The sequence below is a fragment of the Ochotona princeps genome, chromosome 9, assembly GCF_030435755.1.
Source record: "Ochotona princeps isolate mOchPri1 chromosome 9, mOchPri1.hap1, whole genome shotgun sequence".
NCBI lineage: Eukaryota > Metazoa > Chordata > Mammalia > Lagomorpha > Ochotonidae > Ochotona > Ochotona princeps.
The window spans coordinates 14871564-14890996 of record NC_080840.1 but is presented as its reverse complement, the minus strand read 5'-3'; the positions used below and the strand labels follow the sequence as shown (position 1 = coordinate 14890996).

The 19433-nt window shown below is 50.6% G+C and overlaps 1 protein-coding gene across 3 annotated transcripts in view; it reads left to right on the top strand.

Annotated features, from left to right (window-relative positions):
- ZHX2 (zinc fingers and homeoboxes 2) overlaps positions 1-19433 on the top strand; it is a 135245-nt gene that overhangs the window by 42093 nt on the left and 73719 nt on the right. The window contains exon 2 of one of the 3 annotated variants that reach the window (XM_058668512.1): positions 11131-11270. The exons of the other annotated variants lie outside the window; for them this stretch is intronic. The gene's annotated coding sequence lies outside the window, so the exon portion shown is untranslated. The remainder of the gene's footprint in view (positions 1-11130; positions 11271-19433) is intronic. 3 annotated transcript variants of the gene reach the window in all.

Sequence of the window (19433 nt, the reverse complement as noted above, 5' to 3'; positions counted from 1 at the left end):
GCGACAGGAAACCTTGGTGTTGGTCGCGGCATTCATTGTGCACCTGGCACGTGGTCACCCTCTCATGGAGCACCCTCCGGGACAGCTACCTGCCAGGGGCCAGTGGTTCCTTTTCCCCTCCCTTCTTCCTGCCTTTCCCTTGTGCTCTCTGCAGGTGGATGGCAAGGCCTCGGGGACCTGCAGAATGGGGAGTAAAGGAGTCCACTGGTGGTTTCCGCCTGGCTTGAGGCTTTGTTTTCCCCAGTCTCACCCCACTGGGGTAGCAAAGGAATCACCTGAAGCACCTAGCCGCCTCCCAGGTCACTGAGGCTCCGCTACTGAGAGCCTGCCTACTTCACTCGCCCAGACATTCTGGGGCCACCAAACTGGGCAAGCTGCAACTCAGTTCCTGCCTGCTTGCAAGGGGCACCCAGGCAAGGAGAGTCAGGCACAGACTGAACAGAAATACAGGATGATTTCTTGCCTGTGCAGGGTGTTAGATGATAGAGTATTCCAGATACAAAGGTGACCTGAGCTGAGGCAGAGATGTTGACTCACATTTAGCAGCTGGCTGAGCCTTCCTTTTTCGGAGATTGAATTGTGTCTCTCCTTCCAGCTTGCCTGTAAGTGGTTCTAGCCTCTAGCCTCCATAACCAAGCTTCCTCTTTCTGCCATGGCCCCTGCATTGGTGGGTCAGACTGACAGCTTAGAAAGCGCCTGGATGCATGAAGGGTCTTCAGAGAGGTTGTAGGAAATGTGTACTATGAAAGAACTGCACATATATTCCAGAAACTTTTTGCACCAAAATTAACTTGGCTTTGATGCAATTTCCCAGGGATTTGTAAAGTACTCTCCCATGTGGTTGTATTGACCTGCTCAGCAGCCTTGAGAAATCAGACCTCACTCCCAGGATACAGATACAGATGAGCAACCCAAGGCCCTTAGAGGATGGTCTGTCTGTGACTCCACATGCACTCTGCGGTCAGCCTGAGGGAAGGTGCATGGACTCAGTGCCTGACTGCGGGACCTGGCCTTTAGAGATACTGTGGGGAGCAAACCTGCAGGCAGGGGCTGCTGGCACTGCAAGCAAACCTGGACTGAGTTTGAGTTCCAGCTCTAACAGATGGAAGATTCATTAACTTAGTCACTTCTCTTGGAACTCGTTTTCTCAGGTTGACAAGTGAGCCAGTTGCAAAAGATTGCATCTCACTTACCTATAGAACTGGGATTGAGAACATTGGTCATCTGCTCCTGTTCTCTCCCAGAGCTCAACCCTACCAGGTCTGTGTTCTCCAGCCCCCCTCCCACCACCTCTCTCAACACCTACACAGGCATGCACCCCAAGAGACATTTCAGGCAAAGAACACCCACCATCTATACCACTGGGGTCCCGTAACAATGATATCACCTGGTGAGGTCACAACAGCCTGGTTTTATACCACAACAAAGCTGCCTAAAGACACACCTCCCAGAATGTTCTCCATCATTAAGCAATGCACGATGGCACTTTCCTCCTCTAACAAACTCAACCTGGAGTTCCAGAGACTCATCCCTCAACCTCGCTCTAAAGCTGAATCGTGACCTCCATCTCTGAACCAAGAATTCTGAATCCCTGGAAGATGGACGCCCAGCAACTTGCCTTTCCACCCCCCAGATTCTCCCAGGACATTCTCATGATGTGCCAGAGCTGTAGGTTGCTGCCCAAATTCTTGGGTTCTCCTACTGTCATAGGCATCTGATCACTTGAAAGGTCTAGTAAAATGGCTAGGTCCCTGCTCTTCAAGATGTCCAGGTCAGGGGTCAGCTCGCTCGTTTGCACTTCTATCAGGTTTTTCAGGTTGATCTGGGGACCACACTTTGAGAACCATTGTCCCAGATTGTTCCCTGTGAGCTCAGCTGTCAAACCAGCAGGGACTCTTGACCCCTGACCCCTCTGCAGTGGCTGTGGGTGGAGCAGCTCTACCAGCCCACGACCTTGTTGACAGATTCCTTCAGGATGACTGAGCTGGTTTGTTCTGACACACACTGGATGCCAGGTCCTGTGCTGGATGGCTTACAAGCGGTGTTTCTCCTTATTACACAGGATTTGAGATTCATGGATCTGAGATCAATGAGATTAAGTAATCAGCTAAGATTACACTTATTATGTGCAATCAGAATTTTCTAGAACAAGGGTATGGCTCTCTTTTCTTATCCTACAATACCTGCCTTTACTGTTCCAGCCATGAGTAACTATTATGGAAATTTCAAGCCAGGTTCAGAGAAGGGTCACTGTGCAGGTTGGGGTGGGAAGTCTTTCATTAGGTCCCCACAAATTGCACCCTGCTAGTCATGGCCTTTGGCCCATACACTGGGGCAGATCTGCCCAGTTAGCCCACTCTTCAGGGTCCCCTCACATACACAGGGCTTGTTGTCTATGGGAAATGTTGTACCCAGCACTGTGAGTTCCGAAGGTAGAAACGGAAATTGCCCAGGATCTGCAAAGAACTCTCAGCACTGGGGTTCCCCCAAGCTCCCAGAGAACATTCAGCAGATAGATGTAAAAGATTCTGCTTCAAAACATCTACCTTGCTTCCAACAGGTGCATCTTAGTAGGGACTTCTTTCATTTCAGCTTATGCAAATTGTTGAACAGGAAGCTCATTGATAAAGAAGTATAAATCATGGGGTCATTAGAGAAGGAATGCAGGTGGCTCCCAGGGCTTTTTCCGAACTGCCATTTTTATTCTCATCATTCACCAACACACACATACATCCACATGTGTGCTCATATTGCTTCTGGTTTTTTCTTCAGTAAATTTTAATTCTGGCAGAGATTCAGGAAATCATCCAAGCCATCTAGGACTTTCCTCAACTGTCTTCTGTGTGTTCCTTTCTCCTTGAAAAGAAAAGAAGGAAGGAGAGGAAGGAACCCACCCTCTCTCCGGCGTTGAGTGGCAGGGGGCCTCTGTATGACAGCTCAGAGTGCTTCTTCTCTTTCTGCTTTAAACAGAGAGGCTAAGGTAGGATCTGCACAGGCTCTGTGCACACCCACAAAGGTACCTCATGGAGTCTACCATGGCTGAAGTGGTGTTGAAGTTGAAGACTCCAGTCCAGCGTCTGTCTGTAAGCCACCCAGCTTCTCTGACCTGGCCATCTGCTCATAGAGATTAAAAAGGCACCAGTGCTTGTAGTCATAGATGCATCCTTCTACCTGGGGACTGGAAGAGACTGTAGGTGTGAATCTAACTGTCTTGTGTCACCCATGGGAAGACTAGAGCTCAGAGACAGGAGATCTCATGCATGGGGTCACACAGTAGGGGACAGAAGAACTGAATGGGGACAGAGAACTAGGGTCCCATTAGCCTCATCCCTGTAGCCATTTCTTCCCACGTGACTGGCAGATGATGAGTGAAGCAACTAGGGAAATGGGAGATGGGCATGGTGGTGGGAAAACTGCCTGGCCAGAGCGCCCCCATAGCTCCTGAGATGGAACACTCAGGATTAAATACTTTCTCTCTCTCTCTCTCTCTCTCTCTCTCTCTCTCTCTGTGCGTGTCTGCGTGTGTGGGTGTGTATGTGTGTTTCTCTTCCTCTCTCCAGACCAAACAAATGTTGTGTCCCTGTCTCTATCTGTGTGTGTGTTTTTTCTTCTCTCTGTCTCTCTCATACACACACACGCCTATATGTGTGCACCCCTCTAGGTGTAATAAGCAGAAACAAAATTGTGAAACCCATTCATAGTTTTTCATAATATGCATTTCCCATTAACTCATTGAAGAATCCCCTAAACACATCTCTGGCCTCCCTGCCTCCAAATACACATGGGGTGGAACCCAGGGGGTGGGCTATCTAGAGGGTCAGAGGAAGCAACCTGCCCTGCTTCTCCTCAGCAGAATTACCGCAAGGCCAGGTCCTTAGCCTCCCTAAGCTTCCTCTCCCCCATCTGCACCCCAGTTTGACTTCTTGATGCTCTCAGGAAGGTCAACAAAGGCAAAGTATAAAAGCTCAAGATGCGAACTGGTACAAAATACAGGCTTACCTTACTCCACCTTCCCCACCAAGAGGGGAGGTATTGGCAGTGACACTGCAGGTCACATTATGGTTGCTGTTATTCTCATCAGGGAATTCACTGGTTTACAACTTAGAGGAGAATGCAGTAGGCTCCCAGTCGTTTGACTAGTAGTAGCTCAAACTCTGACTTGTCTACCTCGAGAGGAACAGGTGTTGCCCCTGCTTGCAGCATGCCCCAGCTGGGCTGCCATCATTGGTAGTGCAGGTGCCATCCTGGTGGTCTTGAGTAATACCCTGTGAGTCCATGTGTCTTATCACAAAAGCTTCTAATACTGCACACAAGAGAGAAATGCAATAGAACAGGAAATCACTACCACAGTGTAAAAATATAGAAGGGACCCAAAATTATTAAGTAATAATTCAGGAAAAATGTTATAATATTTAAGCAGGAATGGGCAGGGTGACCCACCAACTTTAGCTGCTGTTTGGGATTCCCACATCTCTTGTCCAAGTGCCTGAGATCAGATCCCACCTCTACATCTGATCCAGCTTCCTGTTAATGTGCCTATGTGCTTGGGTTCTTGCTACTGCCATGGGAGACGTGTATGGAATTCCTGGTGGCTGACTTTAGCCTGGTCCAGCCCCAGCTGTTGCAGGCATATGGGGAGTGAACCAGCCGATTAAAAAAATCTCTCACTCTCCAACATAATAGGAGATGAAAATGGCTAAGTAATCTGATATGATCATCATACCTTGACTGTGTTTTGAGTTATCACACTGTAACCACATAGATATGCACAATTAAAATAACTGCGCCCATTCCACAGATAAAGAAATGGAGTCTCAGCCAGATGGCACAGCCAGCTTGGGTCCAGGAGGAGAGTGGTTAGTGCTGAGTTTGGAAAGTCAGGCAGGAACCAGACCAGGAGAAGGCAGGAGGACAGTTGGATTTTGTTACAAGTTCCATGGGAAGCCTTACAGAGCTTCCCAGAAGAGTGTTCACAGTGACTACAACTAGAGCAGCTGGCTGGCTATAGTGGGGACAGCAGCACCATACCAGTGAGGTAACTCTGGCAACAGATGCTGACAGCACCAAAGGAGACAAGAGAAATGGGTGGAACACAGAGGTAGGAGAAGGACCAAGTCAGCCTTGCTGTGGGATTAGGTGTGAGAGATACTGCGGGGCTGGTTGACAGGAACTCCTGTTGCAGCAGCAGGCTGCCAATCAGCCCCATGAGTCAAGGCCACCTTATTTTTGCAAGGAGGAGCACATTCCCCAAGCACTCAGCTCCCACAGCAGGCAGCAGGCTGGTAACTTGCTTCTGGGTCTTGAACTAGTGCTGCCTGACAACCAGGTGAGCTCTGGCTTCCTCACTCAGCCTGACTGTAAAGACTTTGGCTGCTTGCTGCCACCAGGGACTGGGGGAATGATGAATGACACTCCTTAGCATGTTGGGCCTGGTACAAGAAACAAAACAAAAGGTCCTGGTGTCCTACCTTCTAGGGTTTCAGGCTCTGCATGCCTCTTTCTTTTGCCAATCACCACAGGATCTTCCCTGTGCTTGTGGTTGAAACTGATTCCTTTTGTTTGTTTCCTTTTTCTTTCTTTCTTTCTTTCTTTTTTTTTTTTTGGTAAATGGAATGAGGCCTTAAACAACCTTTGCCCCATAGTAGCTTCTGAATAGATGAAATTTCATAAAATCTCCGTCATATCCACAGTCGTAGCATAACAAGAGTGCCATTCCATTGAAAGACCATTTGTATACACATTACTTGATTTTTGCTGCATCAGAAGAAAAAAAAAATCTCTGGGGTGGGCTACGTAGTGTGTTCAACCATTTGAGAGGCTGAAGAAGGTGGTAGGAAGAACATGACAGGTTCGGTTGGTAGAGTTGTTAAATTACAAAAGTTGAGCTGGCTGAAGTGCCCAGAACAGGGGCACACCTGTGAATATCAGCTAGTGTGATTACGATTCAGTTCCACATTGAGAAACTGAGGCACAATGAGGCTGAGGTGTCCAACCTTGGGAGCGGACTGGGTTCTGTTTGCTCCTGGTGGGTGCTGCTCTCTAAAGGAGTGAGGGTCCCAAAGGGGCTATTCCGGTGGACTGGAAGGCACCTACCAGGTTGTATCCTATGAGGTTCTTCTACTTGAGCTCTCCTCATCCCCAACCAAACCAGGAATCATCCTACTTTCCCCTAGGAGATCTCCCAGCCCTCTGAGGGGTTTGAGCATACCTCCAGGGACCCCGTGCACTGCCTCCTGCCCGGGAGCCCTCCCCTCCACCCTGACATGTGCCATCACCCCCATTTGTCTTCCTCATGCTCTATCTATATAGTGTGCATTTCTAGGGTTTTCTGGAGTCACCACCACCCCCACCCCCGATCCAAGACCATCATGTGTCATGCTGTCACGGCTCTCAGCTCACCCTGCTGGGGAGTAGGAGACAAGGGTTTTTCTTGTACTTTCTTCTCTATTTCTCGCTTGCTTGGCCACCCATGGGTGCCACCCACGTCATACAAGGGGCTTCCAGAAGTTGATGGAACATGAAATGAAAGGACAGATTTCTTTGGGTGCACAAATTTTTTGAAATTCATGCATGGTTTTGTCTTTTAATAGCATGAGTTTCCATAAACTTTTTCAACATCTTTTGGACAACCAATTCTAATAGGAAATGGTGTCTACCATAACCCTCTTTGGCAAATGGTGGCATCTCCTTGTTGACATGCCTTTGGGAAGCTTCTCCTTTGTCCCACAGAGGGTACCAATATTAACAACTCACTGGGCACCCAGCACAGCAGAATAAGCATGCTCACCCCTGCCTCACACCTGACTCTTGTCCTGATTAGTATCTCTGCCCTTTGGAAAAGGGTGCCAGCCACCCTGAAGGGCCCAGGAGTGTGACAACCCTATAAGAAGTGCACTAGAGGAGAGCTGCAATGGTGAGGGCCTGGGACGATGGTAGGCAGATGCACACCGCTTCCTCTTAGCTTCCTAGCAGACTCTTAGGGCAGCACTGAGCCAAGGGCTTCCGAACAGAATCTGAGCAAGCGCCGTATCATTGACGTAATGCCCCCAGGGTACTGTTTAAATATTGGGTCTCTCATGGCTGGGCCTAGGTTCAAATCCCATCTCTGCTTCAGGTCTAGCTGCCTACTAAAGCACACCTTGGGAGGCAACACATGATGGCCAAAGTACTTGGGTCCCCACCACCCTTATGGGAGAACCCAAATGGGAGGTCCTGGCTCCTGGCTACAGTCTGGCTGAGCCCCAGCTATTGTGAGCATTTGGGGCTGAACCAGCAAGTGCAAAAATCTTTCTCTCTTTCACCTTGCCTTTCAAAAGAAATTGAAGGAGAGAAAGAAAGGAACAATTGAATGCGTACATGAGTGAAACCTCATTACTTCATTGCCACAGTATAAACTTATGAGCTGCAGTGCAGGTATCTGTGTGTGTGTGTGTGTGTGTTTGTGTGTGTGTGTGTATTGCTGAACCAGCTCCTACCCACTGAGGCCTCATAGGAGACACCTGCTGCTGGGCACCACGGTGCCCACGTTTGTCGCCCTCCATTGCCCTGAACTTCATTGCCTCATTCTTCTGTGGTCCCCAGCCTCATCCCCACATTAACTGGCCCTCATTAGGACTTTGTGTGGGAAGGTGCTAGAGTCCCAGGCACAGCCTGGTGGTGTGCCAAGTCTCACTTGCATCTGAGCTGAAATCGTGATGTTTTGGCAAGGCCAGAGACCAGGGACGGCATTGTCCCTGCCTTGCTGGGATTGGGTTGGAGCCAGTCAAACTCTATTGGGCCTCTGTGGGAGAGGAGAGAGACAAGGTTTCACTGAGGCTGTGACAGTGGCTCCAGGACAGCCTATGGGCCCTGCCCCAGAAGCTGTCCATCCTCAGTCTTTGTGGCCCATGTGGGCACCCCAGGAAGAGCACCCTGCACTCCCAAGGGAGCCAGAGGTGTCCTGAGGTGCCCCCTGAAATCTGTTTACCAAGCCTGCGGCCCCACCTGCCTCTGACCATGGCCGCTTGCACATGGACCCAGCAGCTGCAAAGAGAAAGCGCCAGATTGGATGGAATCCCCAGCCCAGCCAGCTGGTGGCTGCCAAGAGGCATTGGCAAAGCCAGGCGGGAGCTCTTGGGGTTTTTCCAGGTGGAGAGGAGGTAGGGATGGAGAATGGGGCAGCCACCCAGCAGTGTCCTCACTAGACGCCCAGAGGAGCCTGGCACTGCCATACCGACTCTATTCCAGGTGCAGCCCAATGGCTTCTCATCTCCATTCCCTCACTGGGGACACCGGATGGACAACACCCACCTCCCAAGTGGTCAGCTCTGCCACTCACTTGCTGTGTGACCTCCCTCTCCTGTGCTTCATTCCGTTCATCTCTGGCAGCTGCCATAATCAATGCTCGCAAACTGGGTGGCTTAAAATGCTGGACAGCAGGCCAGGAGTTGGAGGTGCAGTATCCGCAGGGCCCTGTTCCCGCAGGGAGTTCAAGGGGAAAGCACCTTCCTGCCTCCTGCTGCCTCTGGTGTCAGTGCTGGCATCACAAGCAGCTGCAGCCCTCGGCCTCCGCTCTGCACCACCGCCTCTGCTCCCCGGCTTTTAGGCAGACACTTGCCATCACACTTAGGGCTGCCCTGGAGAACCCAGAAGGATCAGACCTGGAGATCTTTGATTATACCAGCAAAGACCCTTCCAAACAGGCTCTGGAATTCACAGGATGAGAGCATCTCAGCCCATTGCTGTCTTCTATGGAATGAGGAAGGTAGTGCTGCCTGCCCTGCCATGGAGATTCCAGTGAGATCATGTGTTTGGTGCATGGCAAACACATGATCCATGTTTGTTCTTTTCATAATCCTCACTGAGACACCATTGTGTGATTATTATGAGCCTCATCCTAACGTTTCATAAGAGATTCCCCAGACAGAACACGTCTACCCTTCACCTTGGACCCTCCAGCATCTCAGGAAAGAGGGCCAGGGTTAACTGCAGTGTGTGGGTCAGCAGCCTCTCATCTCATTTGTCAATCCCCTGATTCTTGCCCATTCCAAAAAGCTGACTGTTGTCTTTACTGCACGTCCCCAAGCATCTCCTGGGACTGTTATGCTGTACTCCCAGGAATGCCCCTGGCATGTTGCTGGCTGTGGGTGGAACTTCCAAAATCCTGCAGTGCCCAATTGAGGGTGATGCTGCCTCCTGTCACCACCCTCACTGTGCCCAGGTGCACCAGATGCCATCAGCACCCCTAACACCACCAACGTACACCTGGATCATTGCAGTAGCTTTTGGCTACCTACTCACCTTTACCTCCTGCACACACACACACCCTGGCTACTGTACTCATGAAAACCACCAGTCAGATTTTGTCCCTCCCCTGCCCCAAATCCTCCTCTCATTCTCTTCTCTCACACGGGTCCAAGGAGCCCAGCATCTCCTGCTACCTGTGTCACTCAAGTGCAGCCACCTGGCCCTGCTCCTCTTCCTCGAACACAGCACATGCAGGTGCTTCCATTGGCACTGGCTCTTTTCTCCCTCTGGAAGGCTATTTTTTTAAGGCAGAGAATAAGAGCCAGAGAGACAGAGATCTTCCACCTGCTGGTACACTCCCCAAATGCCTACAACAGCCAGGGTTGGGCCAGGCCAAAGCCAGGAGTCTGAAACTCAATCCAGGTCTCTAATGTAAGCAGCAGGGACCCAACTACTGAAGCCATCAGTTGTTGCCTCGCAGGGTGCACATTAGCAGGAAGCTGGAACCAGACAGCAGCTTAACCACTGCACCAAGGGCCTGCCCCTGGGCGCGTTTCCAAGCTATCTTCACAGTTTTTTCCCACACAGCTTGCAAGTTCTGCTTAGGAGACACCGGCACAGAGGCACTACCCTGGCCACAGGGTCGGTGCTTACACAGCAGCCCTCCTGGTGACACACTGGGATGCAGCCGGTTAACCCATCACTCGCAATGCCAGCATCCTGTGAGTACTGTTTCACATCCTAGATACTCTACCTCTGATCCAGCTTCCTGCTGGTGTGCCCTGGGAAGCTGTGGACAATGGAACAAGTACCTGGGCCCCTGCCGCCCATATGGGGGACCAAGATGGAGTGCCAGGCTCCTGGGCTCGGTCTAGCCCAGTCCTGGCTATTTTAGCCATTCAGAGAGTGAATGAGCAGATGGAAGATTTCTCTCAACCTCTTCCTCTCTCTCTCACTCCGCCTTTCAAATAAGTACATCTTTTAAAAGATCCTTCCTGATTGATGTTGAAAATTTTGAGAGCCATTTATGCTGCCTTCCTGGATGACATAAGAGGAGAAAGCAAAGGGGTAGGAGGTTTCTAAGCTACGAAGCTCTACTCAGCTCCTGTTAGACTCTGTTGACATAGAATGTTTCAGAAACGTGGCACATGGATGCCATGAATGTGTCCTTTATTCCCCAAAACAGGCCTGGCCACTTTCCTGCCTTTCGTGAACATGGGGACTTGATGAGAATCCGGTGTTTTGTTGCAAGGTGCCTATCATTAAGAGCATTAAACTGAGTCAAGATTTGTCCTCAAAGACCCTGTGACTTCAAAGGATAAATGTGTCCCCTTCCCCTGCATCCTACCAGGCCTTGCACTGGATGCTCCCACCTCGTTCAGTTTCCCAAACCACTCTCAGCAGCAGTTACTTGCAAGAATCCTCATCAGTATTCATCCCAGAGGCACAGAGAGGTTCAACACTGTCGCCAGAGTCACACAGTAGAGATGACTTTTAATATGGTTTCTGTTGTGACTCTCAGCTTCCTCTGTCACCTGTGGGGAAGGCACTTGGTCACATTTTCCAGCTTAAAAAAAAACTCTGAGAATGAGAATCTGGGAGGAGTTTTGACTCATTGATGTGAATGCAAAAGGAAAGGGAGAGGACAGATAAGATCGCTGAAAAAAAAAAAAAATCACAGAAGGGGCCAAACCAGGAGCTTGCTAATTATTTTTAATCAAGTGCTTGCTTGCGTCTTGCTGTACTGTCTTTTGTTTCTCTTCTTGCCTCAGTGGTTTACAGAGATGACAGCTCCAGGTGCCCGGCTCCCCTGTGATGCCAGCCCTGTCGGGGGCAAGGAAATGCTGGCGGTGATTCCTCCATTTGCAGCAGCCCCACAGCTCTCTTCTTATTGAATTCCCCTAGTAACCCGGCACTCACAACCAACAAGATTCCCATTGGACACACAAGGGGTGATGAAGCTGGTCTTCAGGTTCCAAGTTCCTCTTCCTGCCCCCTGAGTCTTTCCCAGGGCACAGCACCAGGACTTCTCTTACTTGGCTACAGTAAGTTTAGCAAACCCAGCCACTCACTGCCCCCACCCCACCAGCCGCCTCCCTCACCAATGCCACCACTAGAGCCGTCTCAAATGTCATCATCGTGATAGGTTTTCACCACTGAGTGTTGTCCATGTGCAGAAACTATGCTGGGGGCTTCTCACCTCATTTACTTCTGAGCCCCACAGCAGCCCTTAGAGACATGGTGTCTGGGTGCACAATTCACAGATGAGGGGGTCCATGACACAGCTCGAAAGTGGGAAGTCCCACATCCGGATGTGTTCACAGCATAGAAGGCCCCACGTGCCCTCACTGGTGAAGGCTTCTGGGACTCCTGACCATGCAAAACAGTGTCCACAGGGGACAGGGTGAACACGCACTCCTATGTCCACTGCACCTGCCCCCTCAGCCTGTGCACCAGCTCCTTCTCCTTCATCTTAGCCACACATAACTGCCCACCCACTGCTCTCTACTGGCTCAGCCACACCCTTTCTCTGCACCCTGCCCTCTGCTCCCCTCCTTGCAGTGCACCCCACAACTGCTGCCCCACCTTCCACACAGCCTGCTCTCATCCACCCTTCCCGCTGGCTGCTCTTCCTCTGCCTGTATGGCTGTAGGCATCCTGGGCATCTAGCATGGCCTGTGGGCACGCCAGCTCCCTGCTGCTGGTTTTTAACACCTTGTGCTACTCCAAACTGACAGCTCTGTGGCTGGTGTTTGATCCACAGCCGTCAGTCTGAGACTATGTCCTTCTGTGTTATTGGCTTAGTGGAGGGCTGGCTGCCTAGATGGTGGAACGGAGAGACTTTCCTGGCTGTTCAACTTCTGGAAAACATGGCATTCTAGATCTTGCAATCCACAGGTATTTCCTACACCCTTACTGTGTGAATTCTGGGAACATGGTAGGGAGAGAAGCAGCAAAGTTCAATGACTTTGGTGCAGACCTTCCTGTCAGGCACATTGAAGCTTGATGCCTAACTCTGTCACTCACCAAATGACCTTAGCCAACCTCCTTATGTTCTTACTTGCAGAGTGGGCACCATCGTGTTAAGCACACAGGATTGGGGGAAGATTAAGAGAGATGAATACACCCACAGTGCCTCGCAACACACCTGACCTCCTTCAAGGGCCCCTGAGCAAGCACATCCTCCCTGCCGTGTCCTGGCTTGGGGGTGAGGGGAGGGGTGGGAGCCCAATAGTGACCAAGGTGCAGCAGACCCCTTGTTCTCATTCTCCCCAAGGAGTCAGAAAACTAAAGAGGGCTCGGGGGTGGGGGAGGTGTGCTGTGCCTCCCAGGCCTGTGGCTGAGCCTTCCCAGGCCCTAGGGATGTGGGGCCCACTGCTGGAGTGACAGAGGCACCTGCAGTGGCACTGTCTCCCCACCTCCTCACTGCATGTCTGGAGCCGCCTGGTCATGTGCGGAGAGGCCCTGGGGAGGAAGGCTGCGTGGAACCCGAATGAGACTCATGTCCTAGGACTTCCCTGGTGGCAGCTTCTCTGGGCCCTGGCTCTGCCCTTCTCCCTAACATGGTAAGGTCTCCCAGGAGTTCTCCCAGATTCTGCCAGCCGGAGTGTGTGAATACCTACTTGTGCTGCCAGAGCATGTGATGACCTCCTTGTGCTTGGGACAATCTGAAGTCCAAGAGCTGTGGGTGGGCTCCGAGCCTCCTGGAGTTATGACTGATGCCTCGGTGTCCTCACTTGGAAAATAGGATTAGTCGTATATGTCCCCAACGGGGTGACGGTGAGGGTTAAAGAGGCGAGCATGAAGACAGCCCGGGGACAGGGCCAACAAGGGCTTGACCTAGTCACAGAAGCTGTGTGATGGGAATGATCCTAGATGCAGATTTGGGATTGGGTTTCGCCTTAGATTCAGAGTTTGGCTTTGCCACATCCATCCCAGGCCTTGCCAGCTCTGCTTCTGTGTCCTGTGTGCAGCACTCAGTGTAGGAGACCCCCAGCTCTGCTCCTGTGAGGCAAGGGGCAGGGAGGGCTGAGACGGAGCCCCACACTGCTGGCTTCACCGTGCGTCGGCCTGGGCCTAGCAGCCACATTCAGTGCTCTTACTCAATTCATGTGACTCAACAAATTTGGAATGCGTTAGGGAGAGAGAGTTTTTCCAAGTATGAGTCAGTACATTTATGCTCTCACACACATTAAACAAGAGAATTTAGTGAGGACCATTTATGAGTGCAAAGTGAAAACCTCTGGAAATTTTATTTTGACCCTGAAGGCAAGCAATGCGTAAGACATTTAATAAAGGATCTGAAACAAGATACAGTTGGGAGAAAACACAGCTAGTTGCCGTTTCCTCATGTGCCCTCAGCCTCTGCCTTGTATTTAGGACGCAATTTACACGGGGTTATAACACCCCCTGAACACCTAGATGCATTCCAAGCATGGCCAGAAACTACAAGCTCCGTCAAAGATGGGAAGTGAAACCAACACAGCTCACCCACTTCTTCTCTACCAGCTCATAGTGAAGCGGGGGACAAGCCCCAAGTTGAAGAGACAGTGGGGGAGGGGAAAGAATGATCGTATTCAGGCAACCTTGGGTTCAAAACTCAGCAGTTCACTTTCATTCCCTTCTCTAATCCCCATCATATCCCAATTTATGGGTGACACAGCTAAGACTCTGAGCAAACGAAATATTTTGTCTCTGGATGTAAAATTCCTCCAGTGGCAGACACCACATCCTAAACTGGCTTTCTCAGTTGGCAGCCAAAAGCATCTCTGTCCCTGTACCTACGCAGTAAGGAGTCCCCACCCACTCTGGGGCATGCTCAGTGCAGGTCCTAACCAGATAACTGATTTCTCACCAGCCATCACCCTGCCCTAGTCCTGGTTCCTGCAACCGGGCATCATGAAAAAGCAGAGTCCCCCAGCTCGATCCTCTCTTGGCTGCTGTTGCTTATTTTCAGGGCAGAGAGCTTTTGTTTCCAGCTCACTTACGTCTCTGTTGCAACAGCCAGTTTTCACCCGGACCCGGTCTCCAGGGAGCTGTGTCTTTCCCCTGGAAACATGAGCTGTAATCAAAGATGGATGCATCACCCTGGCACCTCCCAGCAGCCTGGTCAGAGCCAGGGTTCCCTGGGGCTCAGGGTTCCTGGGAGAATTCTTCCCAGCCGGATCCCATCACCCTGTGCCTTTCCAAAGAATCCCCTGCACTGCCTGTGCCATGGCCTGAAGGACGTGGGCGGGGGGTGGGGAGGAAGGGGTACTTAAACAGGATATGTCCTTCCTTTCAACAAAGAATTCTGAGGGCCACCTCGTGCCAGGGCATGTAGACAATCAGCCTCCATTACTCGCAGATGAAGATCCAACTTGTAGCAATGACTCAGATCCCTGGAAGATGGGACCCAGCCCTTTCCTCTGGTCTCTCTGGTCCGGCCACTTTGGCCAGCCTCCTGGCCCTGGTGTCCACCACAGCCCTCTCACTCGTCTCTGTTGCTCAACTCTTCTCTGTCTTTGCCTGTTTTGTTGCTGCTTACTGTTTGGGCCTCACCTCCATTTGCTGTGTCCTCAGATGGCCTTCTCTGCCTGTCTGCCACCCTTGTATGGTGCCTTGGCTGGCACAGTGAGGCCACTGAGATTTTAACCTCCACCCTGGTGGTTGGAAGACTGGGGCGCACCATGTCTCCCCACAGCCTGACCCATGGTCAGTGACCATGACGAGTTATTGAAAGAGCAAAGGAGGTGCTGCCCTTCCCCATGCCAGGCACATCTTCTTGGGAAACTGCTATGAAACAAAGGTAGATCAGGTGTAGAATTTCTCATAAATATTCATGACGTTGACTTGAACCCATCCTCTATAGAGTGGCTGTGAACTCAGCCTTTTTTGGACTCAGCAGAATCTCACCTGAAAAGTGGGGGTGGGGTGAAGTGCTAGTTCAAGTCCCAGCTGCTCCACTTCCAATCCAGCTCCCAGCTAATATACCTGACTAAGCAACACAAGATGGCCTCAGTGCTTAGACCATCTGCCATCCAGATGGAGTTCCTGGCTCCTGGTTTTGGCCTGGCCTACCCCCAGCCCTTGTGACCATCTGGGGAACAAACTAGCTGATGGAGAATCTCTCACTCTTTCTCTCTGTGTTACTCTGCCATTCAGAGAAATAAAACTAAGAAGAGTAGGATGGGGCTGGTGGGGAAGATAGGCCAAACAGGCGGCCTCTCCAGTCATGCATTCCCTGTTGAAGAGGGGTGTGTGTGTGTGTGTGTGTGTGTGTGTGTGTAGGTGGGGGTGTTAAGGAACGATAACTCAGAGCTGTGTAAGTCCAGTAATGAGCTCCTACCTTTGCGACTCTTAGCAATGTAGTCATCTCTCACAGGTTCAGCCTTTCCCTCTGTAGACTGGGTCTATGAACACGTGCTCTGCAGAGTTGCTATGGAAATAGAGGTGGAGCCTCTTTCTCCACCAGCTCATGGCTGGCATGGCGCATGCTCAGAAAGGACAACGATGGCACTGGCAGCCAACTGGGCAGGGCCTCCTCTGCCCTTTGGAACTAAACGCTGCTGTGAGTGAGGAAGAGGGAATTATGCCTGCAACACAGGCCTCTAGCTTTCCACTCTTTCTGAGCTGGACCGACCTCCCTCGGGTCCAGTTCTGTCACGTTTCAGCCAGAAAGTGTTCCTCCCTTCCTTGTGCCTGCTCCGAGGCAGGCCAGCAGCAGGGCCGCTCTGCTCCCGTGTGCTCCGTGGGTGCCTCATTGTCAGCTGAGGAGGATAACAGAGACTGTCAGCAAAGAGCGCAGCGCGCACACCTGCTGTCACACATCCAGCCATTTTATGTGAATTGCCTCTGTCACTGCTGGTGTGAATGAACGGAAGAGGGAAGACAGAGTGTTCCAGAGAGGCAGAGGAACACAGCCCAGCCGCACCGGGCTGCAGGCAAAGTGGCGGGGAGGTGGGGAAAGAGTGAGGTGGGCTCACTAGGGAAAGGGGAGGGGCACGCCAACGCGCGTGACACTCCACCTCAGATGCACGCTGAGACTCTGAGGCGCTCCAGCTTCGATCCTCATTCTTCATGAGCTGTACACGAGTGAGGGCTTCCATGGTTCCTGGAAACATAAAATTTAGTGATATACTTGTTTGGGTGGGAAAAAAATAAGATTCAGGGATAGTTTGTTCATTCTCTACATTTTCATGAACTTTTTTGAAGAACTCTCCAGAGGCATGGAATTTTAATTTTTTTGTGTGGCAATATAAACTTTTAATTCCACTTTCCATGGACTTTTTTGAAGCATCCTCATACTTTTTCACACTCAATCTTTCTTCCTTGTTGAACCATTTTTTTTAAGATTTTTTTTAATTTTAATTTTATTTCATTTTATTTAGAAAGCAGGGTTAGAAAAAGAGAAAGCAGCACAGAGAAAAATCTTCCATCCACTGGCTCGCTCGCCAAATGCCTGCAACAGCCAGGGTTATGTCAGGCTAAAACCAGGAGCCAGGAGCTTCTTCCGGATCTCCTACATGGGTGACAGGTGCCCAAGAACTTGAGCCATCTTTTACTGTTCTTCCCAGTAATCAGAATGGGAGCTGGATCAGTAATGGAGCAGCCAGGACTCAAACCAGTGCCTATCTGAGTTGCCAGCAGCAGCTTAACCTGCCGCGGCATGGCGCCAACCCCGTTGTACTGTCTGTTACTTGTGCCTGCTTGATACTTACCGTAGAACCTGGTATGTGCAAGTACTCAATAAATGATTCTTAACTGAACGTTGAATATATTCAGCATTCATATTTGATATTTAATAGCTATTATGTTATATATGGCTATTAGAATCTGTAATATAGCTTCGATTCCACAGGTGTTTCTGCTCTAAAGTCACATCTGCCTATGTATAAACCTGTGCACTCTGAAACATTCAAAATTTGAACTGCTTATCAGATCCTAATACCAATAATGCTGGGTACTGATCTTTAACCAAAAAAAAAAAAAAAAAAAAAGGAAGAAAAGAAAAGAAAAGGAGGGAGGGAGGGAGGCATGAAGACAGAGAGAGGGAGAAAGGCCAGGCGTTTCCTTCCTACATTGGAATGCTCCTGGCTGCAGCTCCTGCTCATGCAGGCCCAGGGAGGCAGTGGTGGATGGCTCACATCACTGCCTACCTGCCCCCACATGGGAGACCTGGATGGATTTCCCAGCTTTTGGCTCAGCCAAGCCATAGCTACCACAGGCCTCCAGGGAGTGAGCCAGAGATGGGAATGCTCATTTTCACTTTGGTTCTCAAATAAATGTTTAAAAAGAAATACCACTGCAGTGTTAGGTCTTGAGTATTCATAGGTTTACATGGTTGGGGCTCCTTGTCTGCATCTTGCTCATTCCAGGGTTCAGGCACATGAAAGGACTGAAAAAATATTTGGGGAAAAAACTTGCAAGGGGAGAAAACTGTTTTTCTAACCATTATTCCCTAAGCAATGCAATTTAGCAACTATTTACATATATTTACATCCTATCAGTAGGAGTAACCTCAAGGTGATTTAATCTACATGGAAGAGGCAGGGTGCATAGGCTGAGTCCAAATTCTACATCATTTTACACAGGGCTAGAGTGTGTCAGAGCCAGAAACCATCCCTCATAGGCTCTGAGAGATGATTGCTTTCAAAAACCAAGGGGGGCTGGTTCAGTGCGATGGCTCGTTGTTGACTCCTCTACCTCCAAGCACCAGGATCCCATAGGCCACCAGTTCGTTTCCCAGATGCTCCACTTCCCATCCAGCTGCCTGCTTGTGGCCTGGGAAAGCAATAGAGGATGGCCCAAAGCCTTGAGGTCCTGTACGTATGTGGGAGACCAGGAAGAAGCTCCTGGCTCCTGGCTTTGGATCAGTTTAGCTAAAGCTGTTGCAGCCATTTGGGGAATGAACCAGTAGATGGAAGATCTTTCTCCTTGTGTCTCTGTAAACCTGCCTTTCCAATAAAAATGAATAAATCTTTTTTTAAAAAAAAATAAAACGAGTGTTTGCCAGAAGGTGCCTGGGAAGGGTTGAGGCTGCAGAGGTGTTGCAAAGGCAGAAGCAGACGGTTCTATGTGTCAGCAGTGGCCTGGGAAGAATGATGGTGGGCTTTGCGTACACATGGCTGAGATGGACAGTCTGACAGCACCCTCGCACGAGGGCGGGGAGATCCAAGCCCATAGCCACACAGAGCGAAGAGGAAGAGCATGGAGTGAGAGGGTGCCATGGGTAGCGAGACACCCTCTGAGCGCCTGCCTACCCTTAGCTGTGCCAGGCTCTTGCTGGAACTTGGGTTCATATTCTAGGAACATTTGCAGCACCCACATTTGTTTGGCCTTATTCTCCTATTTAGCTTGTTTGAACTAATCTACCTTACCCAAGCTGGGACAGTGGAACAAACAAGATCTATAGCATGTGATCAAGGGATACACCAAGAATGCCAACCCTGGGGGTGGGAGGGCAACTTCCTATCAATTCATGAATCTATTCAGTTTAACCCTCCTCACACGCATCAGGGTGAGCACTAGCCTATGAGGTAGGGTGATCCTAATTGACAGCATCATATACCTGGTCAAGAGCAGCCCACCTACCCTGGTCACACCTTTAGACTTGGAGTCAGAGGACAGCAACCCCAGCCTACCTTCGAGCTGTCTGGCCTTAACCAAGTCAGTTGGCCTTTCTACCAGATAGAACTAGTGATGCAGCCCATCAACACGGGGCCCGGGAGGGAGCATTGTCCTTCCTGCATATTAGTGTCTGAAATCCGCAGGCCAGCTTGTCCCACCTGGGGTACCTCCACCAGCTACACAGGTGAGTTCTAAGGGCTGGCGAGAACTCAACTCCCTGGAATCGAAACAGTCTACATGACTCAATGCAGAGGGTGAATCCCCTGTCGGAAGGAAGGCTCAAACTCCTCGCTGGGGATTTTCCTGGTTTCTGACGGACGGAGGAGCAGGTGTAGCTGCCTGTCTCCAAACACCCAGCCTCCAGCTCTTGAGGTCACCTCCTCACCACCACCCATGGCCCATTGCTGTCCTTTGGTCACTCCCGTGAAGCTGGGCCTGCTCCCCCTGTCTGTCCTCTCGCAGGCAGTGTCCCGAAAACAGCATGGTGGAAAGCAGCACGTGAACAGAACTTTGAATCTGCTCTGCTACTTACTGCCCAAGTGAGCGCCACGAGAGCCTGTTTCCTCACCTGGAGAATGGGCGGCCACATCTTTTCTTCT